General features: G+C 44.6%; 1 pseudogene; it reads right to left on the reverse strand.

Annotated features, from left to right (window-relative positions):
• Nucleotides 1-949: 949 nt before the first annotated feature.
• On the reverse strand, nt 950-4,787 carry LOC139581894 (opsin-3-like; annotated as a pseudogene).
• Nucleotides 4,788-15,328: the final 10,541 nt, after the last annotated feature.

Raw genomic sequence — 15,328 nt, forward strand, 5'->3', positions numbered from 1 at the left:
TACCGCTCTCATGTGGAATATTAGCAAAGATTTTTATAACTAAACCAAGAGAACACAGCCTGTCGTTTCCAATGTGAACAAATGAGTCAGAGGGCAGAACAATCAAGGAAGTGGGCAGAGCCAAGCATGAGCTAGCGAGATCCTATTGGCGCGTTCTAGTCTGCATCTGCATATTTCCGTCAGGGAACGCAACCTTTGTGCACATGCAATAACTCAATTCGCCTTGGCACTCTTAAACAATGCCATTTTTTTGGGGTTGCAAAGGCTAAAGTCTACATAACTTAGTCCACTCTGTTCATAACATTCTAGTTTTGGGAACCGAAAACTATTGAGATCAAATGTTTCATTGATGAGAGAATTTACAGTATGTCGGCAAAAATCTCTTGTTCCATCTTCTCCCACTGCCAGCCAGTGGGCTTCCTCTCACTACCATATTTGGTATTGAGTGGAAGCACCAAGCGGATGCTTAACATTTATACATCGGGTGAAATATCACTCATATTGTTCTTTAATAGTGTATAACCAGTCAACATCAAAAGTAACTAACAAAGTATTCTCAGGGAAAGGATAACATACCAGGAAGTGATGTTGCAGGCTAGCTCAGTGCTGCCCTCTCTGAGTAACTCAAGTTGTAGGCACACTGGGCTACTGCAGGCTGTCATTATCCTTGTATCGTCTGTGTGCGATTTTAAAGTAAATCGGTTCAAAGACATACATCTGGTGTATTAAAAGCAATTTCTTCCTTGGTGGCTTCAATGAGAGGGGGCAGTCGTTCTCCGCTGTTCGCAGGTCATGGTGTTCTGAGTTTGGATTTGTGTTGCGGTTCCTGTCCATTAGTGTTTTGTGTGGACCACAGGAAGAATAGCTGCTGCTTCTTCTGTAGCAAATGGGCGTCTGAAATAAAAATTCACCTCAGAGAGTGGTTCTCCCAGCCCTGTAGAGGGCGCTCTCAGGGGGTGTAGTGGCCCACCAGAGACCCGGTGTGCCACTCACTCCGCAGGCCACACGGGGGGGAATTGCTGGGGTTCCTGTAGCCTAGTGTATGTGGAGAGCCGAGCGAGTGCTGTTTTGGGGCCAGGGAGGGGTGTGAGAGAGGTGTCCCGGGGGAGTGTTCTCCTCTCTGCTGGGTGTTGAAGCCGTACACAGACTGGGGCTCCCCTCCTCACAAAGGCCACGAAACATCTGTGAAACTGACAAACACACACACCACTTTGAGTATCAATCTCTTTCACGCACACTGAAGCAATAGCATTTGACAACTCATCCATGAAAATAGAACACACTGTACTTCTAGTTTAGTATGTGTACTCTATTAACAGGAGTTATTTTAAATCCAGTCTGTGTTGATACTCGACTCCTCTTCTTGGCTCAAGGGAAGCCAGAGACGACAGATGTCAGCCAGTCCGTTCTTAAGTGTCATTGGTAGCATCTGGGAGGCAGGATTGCAGAGGGTGTTGAGAGGCACAGAGTAATTACTGGGAGTGTGTCCTCACAATGACAGGAGCCAGGGTGTCACTGTCAGTAGTCCTTGTGGGGACATTAGCAGTGTCACTCCACCCAGCCCCTGTCTGCTCTTCACTGACAAGTACTTTAACCCCCATTGATCAACCGAGCTCTCATAAGAGACCTGATTATCTGGTCAAGCTAAAGTCATGTCTATGAACCTGAACCCGGGTTCAGTACAACACTGAAACTGAACTAGAGTATTTAGCAAAAACATAATGTCAGCATGGTAGGACAAACCACATAAAATGAAACCTCAATGATATCCACAGTATGGACTCTGAAAGGCTGTCTGTGCTTGTTTTTCTGGGCTCACATACCAGGATGCAATAGAAGGCTGTCTAAGCTGCACCCCACTGCTGTAAAGGCTACACGACAGTTGAACACCATTGTCCCTCTGGTCTGCCCTCTAGCGCCCCCTCTCACCTGGTTGTTGAACAGCACGTAGATGACAGGGTTGATGACGGTGCTGCTCTTAGCCAAGACGGTGGGCACCACGCTGGCCACAGGGGTGACCAGGCCTGACCGGCCGAAGGTGGCCACTAGAGCCATGACGCCGTAGGGCATCCAGCATAACAGGTAGCACGACACCATGGACAGCACCATGATCAGGATGTGCTGCTCTCGCCTCTGGGCCAACTGCAGGTTGGTCTTAGCCACCTGGGAACAGGAGGGAGAGAAGAGTTGGACTGCCAATTTTTTTTATTATTGTTGCTATTATCAATGTGTAGCACCCACTTGTAATGCTGTGGTGCTAGTCATGCATGTTAGGGGTTCAAAGACAGTGGATCTTATGTAATGTGTGAAAGAGCTAAATGATCAACTGTGTCAATTTCACTTCTCAGAACAGAAGGTTCTTCTGCATCATGTCTTGGGGTTAAAAGTAGCCCAGTCCTGGCATGAGACCTCCCCAGAGTTGATTTAACATTGTGTAATGTCCTAACGTAGCTAATGAGCATGGCCGACTAGGGATATACCAGCCAATCAGGAGTAATAACAATGTCAGTTCCTGTAAAACATTTCCTCCCTGTCTGTCACCAGACACCTCTTAGATGCTCAATTAGACTGAGCCTTGTAGCCCATAACCGGTGTTATAAACACAATGTTCAACCATGTAGTGGCAAGAAAAAATGTGAACCCTTTGGAATTACCTGGATTTCTGCATAAATTGGTCATAACATTTGATCTTCATCTAAGTCACAACAAGACAAACATAGCGTGCTTAAACTAATAGCACAAACTGTATTTCTCGTCTATATTGAATACATAATTTAAACATTCACAGTGTAGGTTGTAAAAAAGTATGTGAACCCCTAGGCTAATGACGTCTCCAAAAGCTAATTGGAGTCAGCTAACCTGGAGTCCAATCAATGAGACTGGAGATGTTGGTTAGAGCTGCCCTGCCCCATTTAAAAAAAAAATAATACATTTGAGTTTGCTATTCACAAGAAGCATTGTTTGATGTGAACCATGCCTCGAACAAACGAGATCTCAGAAGACCTAAGAATTGTTGACTTGCATAAAGCTGGAAAGGGTTACAAAAGTATCTTTAAAAGCCTTGATGTTCATTAGTCCACGGTAAGACAAATTGTCTATAAATGGAGAAAGTTCAACACTGTTGCTACTCTCCCTAGGAGTGGCCGTCTTGCAAAGATGACTGCAAGAGCACAGCGCAGAATGCTTAATGAGGTTAAGAAGAATCCTAGAGAGTCAGTTAGACTTACAGAAATCTCTGGAACATGCTAACATCTCTGACGAGTCTACGATACGTAAAACACTAAATAAGAATGGTGTTCATGGAGGACACCACGGAAGAAGCCCCTGCTGTCCAAAAGAAACATTGCTGCACGTCTGAAGTTTGCAAAAGTGCACGAGGATGTTCCACAGCGATACTGGAAAAATATTATGTGGACAGATGAAACTACAGATGAGTTGTTTGGAAGGAACACACAACACTATGTGTGGAGAAGAAAATAAATGTGTTGATGGAATTTATATGAATGACTAGAATAATCCACTCTGAACCCTGAAGCCGTATAATCGTATGAGTATGAAATTGATTAGAATTATGTATGACCATAGTCTGTACAATATGTCTATAAACCTTATTTGAATAACAGACAGACTGTCTGAGCAAGATTCAGTGCCGACCTTGGCTGGGGCCACAGAGTACTTCCCAGTCTCCCTATCTTGAGGGAGGAGGGGGAGTAAGTCTCACGGAATCCCCTAATCTTGTCGGCTGGGTAGCAGGACATTGTGTGCTAAGGTTGGTGAGAATGTGTGTGCGTATGGTTGTGTTAGTGTGAATGTGTGTGCGTGTGTTAGTGAGTGTGAATGTGTGTTCATGACAAGCCAGTATAAAATGAATTGTTTTGTACCATAGAGTAGCGCGCTCTCGTAAATACACTTTCTGACTATTGTAGCTGGGCCTCCGTCTGATTCATTTCAACCAGTTTCCTACAAATTCTGGGTTTCAGGCTGAGTAGTTCATTGAATTGGGTTTATGAACATTGAGAACATAATTCTCGTGACAAAAAGTGACAGCACACCAACACCTCATCCCAACTGTGAAGTATGGTGGAGGGAGCATCATGGTTTGGGGTTGCTTTGCTGCCTCAGGGCCTGGACAGCTTGCTATCATAGACGGAAAAATGAATTCAAGTTTATCAAGGCATTTTGCAGGAAAATGTCAGGCTATCTGTCCACCAATTGAAGCTCAACAGAAATGGTCCTGTTGTGTCACCCAACGACCCAAAACAAAGTAGTAAATCAACAGAATGGCTTCAGAAGAAGATACGCCTTCTGGAGTGGCCCAGTCAGAGTCCTGACCTCAACTCAAGAGAGCAGTTCAGTAGTGTAGTGTAGGCTACATGGCTTTTGTCGCATGTTGAAATATTAGAAAACTAACTGAAAAACGAATTGGCGAAACCGTACCACTTGCAATCATGGTGTCCAATGAGCCATCTTACTTGGATACTTGCCGCGAAACTGAACGGAGTTCCGAAAACACACACGAGGATGTCGCTCACGCTGATGTTCAACAGAATGGGGTTGGTGGGCGTCCAAAGCGACCGAAACTTTGCGAAGATAAGGAGGACAAGAAGGTTGAGGAATCCCAACTCCAAAATGAGCCCAAGGCATACTGCCACCACCGTGTGGCCAGTCCTGCTCAGGCCGAAGGAGTCCTGGGGCACCAAGGTGTCCCCATCACTGACATTGGTGCTTAGGTTGGAAGCCCCTCTGTTAGTGGTGCTGAAATTCAGAACTGGTATGTGAACAACCATAGCGCACGCGGGCTAAACTAGGAACAATCTGGGTCGAAGCTGTCTCACGCATTCAAACTCGCGTACATGCTCGCTAACAGTCTTGGTGACAAAAAAAAGACATACAGTACTCCCAGTTAGTATCTCGCTCCAAACTGGGTGACCTCAGTGCAAGATAGTGAGTGTCTTCGCACCCCCTTAGAAGTCAACCAGGTAAGGTTACTTATCCAGTGGACCATGTCTCTGTGCATATGCTGCGTTCACACAGGCAACCCAATTCTTATCTTTTATTCACTAATTGGTCTTTTGACCAATCTGATGTGAAAATATGATGTGATTGGTCAAAAGACCAATTAGTGGATCTGAATTGGGCTGCCTGTAAAAAGTTTAAAAAAATGTATAGACCAATGAGCTATTGATTTTCATCTGAAAAGTCTGGATGTTATATTTGCCCCCTGACAGGGGCAATTGTAAAAGCTGGGGTCAAATGTAAAGCCTAAAAATGAACCAGATGAACTCACTTAACTTCAAAAACATTAATGTTTATGAATTATTATATACATATGTAATTATTTTGTAAGAAATATAAGTATTTTTATGTACATAACCAACCGTGACAACCCTATTTGCGAATGGCCCTTCGGTTCCTCAAAACAATGTTTAGCCAACATGTAGTGATGGAAATTATGCTAGTTTGAAATCTTTGACATTAATGCTCAGGGCAGTTTAAGAAAAATACAGCTGGTGGAAAAACCGACTTTCACCCCTTAAAAACAAACATTTGCCCATAAAACGTACAAATAGAGAGGGATTTGGCTGAAAATGTTCACGCAGGGAGAGAACCTAAATTGTTATGTATAGAGTGAGTTTCATCACTCTAGTCTGTTTTTGTTTGGAGAAATACAAGCATAGCACAGCATAGCCATTTATAGACTTAGAATCAATTATTTTTCATATAGAAAAGAATCTCAAAGATGTCATAAAGACTATTAGGATGAATAGACTTTTTCAGCCTTTGTTTTACGCCTTTGTTTTACGACGCCTGGACTACTGCAACGCCATTCTCTACAGGCTCCCTACCAAAACACTTGTCAGACTTCTTAGCTTTTATCCTCTGTCAAGTTACTTACATGGTTAGTCTGTCCTCATGTTTAGTATTCTCCATGGTCAGTCTGTCCTCATGTTTAGTATTCTCCATGGTCAGTCTGTCGTTATGTTTAGTATTCTCCATGGTTAGTCTCTTATGTTTAGTATTCTCCATGGTTAGTCTCGTATGTTTTAGTATTCTCCATGGTTAGTCTCTTATGTTTAGTATTCTCCATGGTTAGTCTCTTATGTTTTAGTATTCTCCATGGTTAGTCTCTTATGTTTAGTATACTTATTTAATATGTGATTTTATAGTTTTTTACCCCGCTGATTTTCTTGTCTGTGGGGGGGGGGGTCGATGTAAATAGTCCGGGTGGCCATTTGATTAGTTTAGTTGTTCAGCAGTCTTATGGCTTAGGGATAGAAGCTGTTAAGGTGCCTTTAAGTCCTAGACTTGGCGCCCGGTAGCAGAGAGAACAGTCTATGACTTGGGTGACTGGAGTCTTTGACCATTTTTGTGTCTTTCCTCTGACACCACCTAGTTATATACACTACCGGTCAAAAGTTTTAGAACACCTACTCATTCAAGGGTTTTTGTTTATTTTTACTCTTTTCTACATTGTAGAATAACAGTGACGACATCAAAACTATGAAATAACACATGGAATTATGTAGTAACCAAAAAAGTGTTGAACAAATCAAAATATATTTTATATTTGAGATTCTTCAAATAGCCATGCATAGCCTTGATGACAGCTTTGCACATTCTTGGCATTCTCTCAACCAGCTTCACCTGGAATGCTTTTCCAACAGTCTTGAAGTTCCCACATATGCTGAGCACTTGTTGGCTGCTTTTCCTTCACTCTGCGGTCCAACACATCCCAAACCATCTCAATTTGGTGGAGGCCAGGTCATCTGATGCAGCACACCATCACTCTCCTTCTTGGTAAAATAAACCTTACACAGCCTGGAGGTGTGTTGGGTCATGGTCCTGTTGAAAAACAAATGATAGTCCCACTAAGCCTAAACCAGATGTGATGGCATATCACTGCAGAATGCTGTGGTAGCCATGCTGGTTAAGTGTGCCTTGAATTCTAAATAAATCAGACAGTGTCACCAGCAAAGCACCCCCCACACCATAACTCCTCCTCCTCCATGCTTTACAGTGGGAAATACACATGGGGAGATCATCCGTTCACCCACATCGCGTCTCACTAAGACATGGAGGTTGGAACCAAAAATCTCCAATTTGGAGAGGACAAATTTCCACCGGTCTAATGTCCATTGCTCATGTTTCTTGGCTCAAGCAAGTCTTCTTCTTTTTGGTGTCCTTTAGTAGTGGTTTCTTTGTAGCAATTTGACCATGAAAGCCTGATTCACAGTCTCCTCTGAACAGTTGATGCTGAGATGTGTCTGTTACTTGAACTCTGTGAAACATTGATTTGGGGTGCAATTTCGGAGGCTTGTAACTCTAATGAATTATTCTCTGCAGCAGAGGTAACTCTGGGTCTTCCATTCCTGTGGTGGTCCTCATGAGAGCCAGTTTCATTATAGCGCTTGATTGTTTTTGCGACTGCACTTGAAGAAACTTTCAAAGTTTTAATGTTCCGTATTGACTGACCTTCATGTCTTAAAGTAATGATAGACTGTCATTTCTCTTTGCATATTTGAGCTGTTCTTACCATAATATGGACTTGGTGTTTTACCATATAGGGCTGTCTTCTGTACACCGCCCCTACCTTGTCACAACACAACTGATTGGCTCAAACATATTATGAAGGAAAGAAATTCCACAAATTAACTTTTAACGAGGCACAGCTGTTAATTGAAATCCATTCCAGGTGACTACACACTATGCATACACATGGATTTAGTACTGTAGATATGTGGTAGTGGTGGAGTAGGGGCCTGAGGGCACACATTATGTTGTGAAATCTGTGAATGTAATGTTTTTAAAATTGTATGAACTTCCTTAATTTTGCTGGACTCCAGGAAGAGTAGCTGCTGCTTCGGCAGCAGCTAATGGGGATCCTTAATAAATACAAATACCTCATGAAGCTGGTTGAGAGAATGCCAAGAGTGTGCAAAGCTGTCATCAAGGCAAAGGGTGGCTATTTGAAAAATCTCAAATCTCAAATATATTTTGATTTGTTCAACATTTTTTGGGTGACTACATGATTCCATATGTGTTATTTCATAGTTTTAATGTCTTCAATATTATTCTACAATGTAGAAAATAGTAATGAATGAGTAGGTGTTCTAAAACTTTTGACCGGTAGTGTAGATGCTGGATGTCAGGAAGCTTTACCCCCGTGATGAACTGAACCGTACATACTACCCTCTGTAGCGCCTTATGGTTAGATGCCGAGCAGTTGCCATACCAGGCGGTGATGCAACCGGTCAGGATGCTCTCGATGGTGCAGCTGTATATCTTTTTGAGGATCTGTGGACGCATGCCATTCCTGAGGGAAAAGGTGTTGTCGTGCACTCTTCACAACTGTCTTGGTGTGTTTGGACCATGATAGTTTGATGGTGATGTGGACACCAAGGAACTTGAAATTCTTGACCCGCTCCACTTCAGTCCCGTCGATGTTAATGGGGGCCTGTTCGGCCCTCCTTTTCATATTGTCCACGATCAGCTCCTTTGTCTTGCTCATATTGAGAGAGCGCTTGTCATGGCACCACACCGCCAGATCTCTGACCACCTCCCTATAGGCTGTCTCATCGTTTTCGGTGATCAGGCCTACCACTGTTGTGTCGTCAGCAAACTTAATGATGGTGTTGGAGTCGTGCTTGGCCACACAGTCATGGGTGAACAGGGAGTACAGGAGGGGACTAAGCACGTACCCCTGAGGGGCCGCAGTGTTGCGGATCAGCGTGGCAGATGTGTTGTTGCCTACCCTTACCACCTGGGGAGGCCCGTCAGGAAGTCCAGGATCTAGTTGCAGAGGGAGGTGTTTAGTCCCAGGGTCCTTAGCTTAGTGATGAGCTTTGTTGGCACTATGATGTTGAACGCTAAGCTGTAGTCAATAAACAGCATTCTCACATAGGTGTTCCTTTTGTTCAGGTGGGAAAGGGCATTGTGTAGTGCAATAGAGATTGCCTCGTCTGTGGATTTGTTGGGGTGTTATGCGAATTGGAGTCGGTCTAGGGTTTCTGGCATGATGGTGTTGATGTGAGCCATGACCAGCCTTTTAAAGCACTTCATGGCTTCCGAAGTGAGTGCTACGGGGCGGTAATCATTTAGGCCGGTTACCTTCGCTTTCTTGGGCACAGGGACTATGGTGGTCCATTGGATGAATCCTGGAACATATTCCAGTCTGTGCTAGCAAAATAGTCCTATAGCGTAGCATCCACGTTATCTGACCACTTCTGTATTGAGCGAGTCACTGGTACTGCCTGCTTTAGTTTTTGCTTGTAAGCAAGAATCAAGAGGATAGAATTATGGTCAGATTTGCCAAATGGAGGGAGAGCTTTGTACGCATCTCTGTGTGTGGAGTAAAGGTGGTCTAGAGTTTTTATTTTTTATTTTTTTTCAGTGGTTGCACGTGACATACTGGTAGAAATGAGGTAAAACGGATTTAAGTGACTTTGGGTGTCGTGAAAAGCACTTAAAATAAAATGTATTGTTATATTCAATTACTTATCCTACGTATTCTATGATCAAAGTACATGCAACCAACATACTACCACATCCATAATGAGATACATTTGTCAAAATCCCTTAATAATTCATGTTACAGTAGTTATATTGTTTTACTTTTTTTTTTAAAGAAAACTCATTGTGCCTGTGATAAAAATCTAGGCTAACATGCCATCACCCACACTACGTTGCTAGAAAACATTATTCCAGTGGCATTCATTAAATTCCTGATAGACGACTTTACCATTCTTTCTGTTTCAGCAGCAGCAACATGGCAACAATGCACCCATGTTAAGTTCCTGTTACTAGAAAATGGCCGGTAAGTGTGTCAGCAACTTGCTCAATGTATTCTGTTCTTCCCAGCAAAGTCCATCCATCAGACACTACCTCCTGCATTGCAAACCATCCTCAATGTGTCTGTTTGATTAATGACCACCCCAACTACCTTTGTCTTATCATCAACATTGTCGTGGACACTGTAGCAGTTCTCTCCTCTCACCAGCCTCTCTCAATCTACCTGCTGTGCCACAACCCCCCCCAAAAATAACAGAATCTAACGAAACCAGGGAGAGATGTCTGCCTTTCTGAATTTTGTGACTCCATGGAGTAGTGACCTGTGTGAGTGATGTCAGTGCCTTCTGTCAGCCGGTCATCATCAGAGGAGATCACTGTAAACCTCGGCGACCTGCTGGTCAATGGTGTAGCCGGGCGGTCGATCGCGTCCCCTCGCAGCCTCTCGCTGCCGTTATGTCTCTAATCATCCTCTACTCCGTCTTCAATCAGCTCCACTTACGTGTGAAGGGCTGCTCGCCACGCCGGCCCCTCCTGTGGTGCTTAGAACACACCTACGATGACTGACACAAGGGATAATGGGTGGGATAGAATGCTTGGGTAGGTGGGTGACTTGTGCGCTTCGGTTTCCTGGAGTAAAAAAAACAAACAGTATTATAAAGAGCAGCGCATCGCCTTTGAAGAGGTGTTCTTTTATATTACGAAGAAACATTTCCTATCTACGTCTCATAATGAATCCCTGCTTGTTTATTACTCCTGGTCACTGACTTCCTGAGTAACTAAAAGCCTACGAGTGAGTGGTCTTCGTGAATAACACATTGAAAACACACTGTTGATTGACATCTACCCCTTTAGCCACAGCTCAAGCTGCTGAAACCTGTGGTTTTGGAGAAAATGTGTATTCAGGAATGATACTCTTTATTCCCTCTCCACTGCTCTCTTCTGCCCTTCACAGATGTGACCCCATGCTTGGCTGTTTGGACTCTGAGAGTCCTCTTACACCTGTCACCTCCCTGTAGACTGGTGTCATAGGAGATGATCTGGTCTGTACATCACACCTATCCAACTGAATCCCCCTCCTAAGACTGTCATGATGATCAATATTGCTTCTCCAAACTATTACCTTTATTGGCACTGACTAATACGGCTACATACTGTATGTGGTTTGACAATGGATTGGGAAGGAAATTGGAATAGATTGACAATGTGGTTGATCAAAAGGAGTTGGCTGAAACTGATAGTGGTGTAAAGTACTTAAGTAGTTTGTTTTGTATCTGTACTTTACTATTCATATTTTTGCCAACTTTTACTTCACTACATTCCCTGACACCCGAAAGTACTTGTTACCTTTGGAAAAGAAAATGGTCCAATTCACACATTATCAAGAGAACATCCCTGGTCATCCCTATTGACTCTGATCTGGCGGACTTATTAAACACAAATGCTTTATTTGTAATGATGTCTGAGTGTTGGAGTGTGCCCTTGGCAATCCATAAAATAAAAACATTAGTGTGCCGCTTGGTTTGCTTAATATAAGGAATTTGAAATCAAATCAAATCACATTTATTTATATAGCCCTTCGTACATCAGCTGATATCTCAAAGTGCTGTACAGAAACCCAGCCTAAAACCCCAAACAGCAAGCAATGCAGGTGTAGAAGCACGGTGGCTAGGAAAAACTCCCTAGAAAGGCCAAAACCTAGGAAGAAACCTAGAGAGGAACCAGGCTATGAGGGGTGGCCAGTCCTCTTCTGGCTGTGCCGGGTGGAGATTATAACAGAACATGGCCAAGATGTTCAAATGTTCATAAATGACCAGCATGGTCAAATAATAATAATCACAGTAGTTGTCGAGGGTGCAACAAGTCAGAACCTCAGGAGTAAATGTCAGTTGGCTTTTCATAGCCGATCATTGAGAGTATCTCTACCGCTCCTGCTGTCTCTAGAGAGTTGAAAACAGCAGGTCTGGGACAGGTAGCACGTCCGGTGAACAGGTCAGGGTTCCATAGCCGCAGGCAGAACAGTTGAAACTGGAGCAGCAGCACGGCCAGGTGGACTGGGGACAGCAAGGAGTCATCATGCCAGGTAGTTCTGAGGCATGGTCCTAGGGCTCAGGTTCTCCGAGAGAGAGAGAGAAAGAAAGAAAGAGAGAAAGAGAGAATTAGAGAGAGCATACTTAAATTCACACAGGACACCGGATAAGACAGGAGAAGTACTCCAGATATAACAGACTGACCCTAGACCCCGACACATAAACTACTGCAGCAGAAATACTGGAGGCTGAGAAATGATTTATACTTTTAGCAATTCCATTTACTTTTGATACTTAAGTATATTTAAAACCAAATACTCAAGTAGTATTTTACTGGGTGACTTTCACTTTTACTTGAATCATTTTCTATTAAGGTATCTTTACTTTACTTCTTTACTACTATGACAATTGGGTACTTTTTCCACCACTGCAAACACTCAGCAAAATGGCTCCAACGTGGCAGGGGAAAGGTCAGACTCAGAGCTCATACTCCGAGGTCAAAAAAAGGTGACCTCACCACATAACCCATAGAGGTTATGTCACTTTTCTTTTTTTTCTTTTCTTTTTTTTTTTACTTCTGGCCTTAATTTTTCCTACCTGTGACCTCCTTTTCCTGCCTCATTAAAATCGTTTTTCTGAGTCATTACAGTCAGAGGTTAAAAGGTGAAGGCAGATTGAGGAGGAGCTATGAAGGCACAGAATCAGAATCAGAGAGGTGTTGAGTTATTTTCGGTTCTGTCATGTCAGTAAATGCAAGTCATGGTGATAGTTTCCAGTGGTGGAAAAAGGCTTCTCAGTTAAATGTTAGAGACAGATAGAAATCAAATGTATTTATAAAGCCCTTCTTACATCAGCTAATGTCACGAAGTGATGGGAAGGTGCTAAAATGAGTGCAGAGCCATCCATAATCCACAAGCATGTGGAGATACAGTAGTTGTTCCTCCATCTGCAGCTTTCAATGGGGGTCGTTGTGAGGGGTGGACCTCAACATGCTTGCCAGTCTGATTAGGAAAAGGGTGGGTGTGGGCGACGGCACCAGTACATACCAAGCCCATATCTATTATCATGTGTTTCACAAGGGTAGCCACAATCTCATTACCATAGGATGCAGCAGAAATTGTTCCTTAAGAGCTTTGTTGTTGTGTTGTTCAGTTTCATCTTTTATTATATATATATTTTTTGAATGGCAGGGCTGAAGAATCACACAAGAGCTCCTCCAGACATGTTGCTTGATTGACTGAGGCTGACATACTTCCCTTCGAATGATGTAAACCAGCATACTCTCTGTGTTTCATGTGCTCTCCACAAGCCTTGAGAGGAGGGAGGTGAAAATGAAAGTAGCCCTCTTCCTATGCTACTGCCTCACCTGTCTGCCCTCTTCCTATGCTACTGCATCACCTGTCTGTCCTCTTCCTATGCTACTGCCTCACCTGTCTGTCCTCTTCCTATGCTACTGCCTCACCTGTCTACTGCCTCACCTGTCCGTCCTCTTCCTATGCTACTGCCTCACCTGTCTGTCCTCTTCCTATGCTACTACCTCACCTGTCTGTCCTCTTCCTATGCTACTGTCTCACCTGTCTGTCCTCTTCCTATGCTACTGCCTCACCTGTCTGTCCTCTTCCTATGCTACTGCCTCACCTGTCTGCTCTCTTCCTATGCTACTGCCTCACCTGTCTACTGCCTCACCTGTCCGTCCTCTTCCTATGCTACTGCCTCACCTGTCTGTCCTCTTCCTATGCTACTGCCTCACCTGTCTACTGCCTCACCTGTCCGTCCTCTTCCTATGCTACTGCCTCACCTGTCTGTCCTCTTCCTATGCTACTGCCTCACCTGTCTGTCCTCTTCCTATGCTACTGCCTCACCTGTCTGTCCTCTTCCTATGCTACTGTCTCACCTGTCTGTCCCCTTCCTATGCTACTGCCTCACCTGTCTGTCCTCTTCCTATGCTACTGCCTCACCTGTCTGTCCTCTTCCTATGCTACTGTCTCACCTGTCTGTCCTCTTCCTATGCTACTGCCTCACCTGTCTGACCTCTTCCTATGCTACTGCCTCACCTGTCTGTCCTCTTCCTATGCTACTGCCTCACCTGTCCGTCCTCTTCCTATGCTACTGCCTCACCTGTCTACTGCCTCACCCGTCCGTCCTCTTCCTATGCTACTGCCTCACCTGTCTGTCCTCTTCCTATGCTACTGCCTCACCTGTCTGTCCTCTTCCTATGCTACTGGCTCACCTGTCTGTCCTCTTCCTATGCTACTGCCTCACCTGTCTGACCTATTCCTATGCTACTGCCTCACCTGTCTGTCCTCTTCCTATGCTACTGCCTCACCTGTCTGTCCTCTTCCTATGCTACTGCCTCACCTGTCTGTCCTCTTCCTATGCTACTGCCTCACCTGTCTGTCCTCTTCCTATGCTACTGTCTCACCTGTCTGTCCTCTTGCTATGCTACTGCCTCACCTGTCTGTCCTCTTCCTATGCTACTGCATCACCTGTCTGTCCTCTTCCTATGCTACTGCCTCACTTGTCTGTCCTCTTGCTATGCTACTGCCTCACCTCTCTGACCTCTTCCTATGCTACTGTCTCACCTGTCTGTCCTCTTCCTATGCTACTGTCTCACCTGTCTGTCCTCTTCCTATGCTACTGCCTCACCTGTCTGACCTCTTCCAATGTTACTGAATCACCTGTCCGTCCTCTTCTTATGCTAGTGCCTCACCTGTCTGTCCTCTTCCTATGTTACTGCCTCACCTGTCTGACCTCTTCCTATGCTACTGCCTCACCTGTCTGTCCTCTTCCTATAATACTGTCTCACCTGTCTGTCCTCTTCCTATGATACTGTCTCACCTGTCTGTCCTCTTCCTATTCTACTGCCTCACCTGTCTGACCTCTTCCTATGCTACTGCCTCACCTGTCTGCTCTCTTCCTATGCTACTGCCTCGCCTTTCTTCCCTCTTCCTATTCTACTGTCTCACCTGTCCGTCTTCTTCCTATGCTACTGTCTCACTTGTCCGTCCTCTTCCTATGCTACTGTCTCACCTGTCCGTCCTCTTCCTATGCTACTGACTCACCTGTCTGTCCTCTTCCTATGCTACTGTCTCACCTGTCCATCCTCTTCCTATGCTACTGCCTCACCTGTCTGTCCTCTTCCTATGCTACTGCCTCACCTGTCCGTCCTCTTCCTATGCTACTGCCTCACCTGTCTACTGCCTCACCTGTCCGTCCTCTTCCTATGCTACTGCCTCACCTGTCTGTCCTCTTCCTATGCTACTGCCTCACCTGTCTGTCCTCTTCCTATGCTACTGCCTCACCTGTCTGTCCTCTCCCTATGCTACTGCCTCACCTGTCTGACCTCTTCCTATGCTACTGCCTCACCTGTCTGTCCTCTTCCTATGCTACTGCCTCACCTGTCTGTCCTCTTCCTATGCTACTGCCTCACCTGTCTGTCCTCTTCCTATGCTACTGTCTCACCTGTCTGTCCTCTTCCTATGCTACTGCCTCACCTGTCTGTCCTCTTGCTA

This window comes from Salvelinus alpinus, chromosome 7 (assembly GCF_045679555.1).
Source record: "Salvelinus alpinus chromosome 7, SLU_Salpinus.1, whole genome shotgun sequence".
Taxonomy (NCBI): Eukaryota; Metazoa; Chordata; class Actinopteri; order Salmoniformes; family Salmonidae; genus Salvelinus; species Salvelinus alpinus.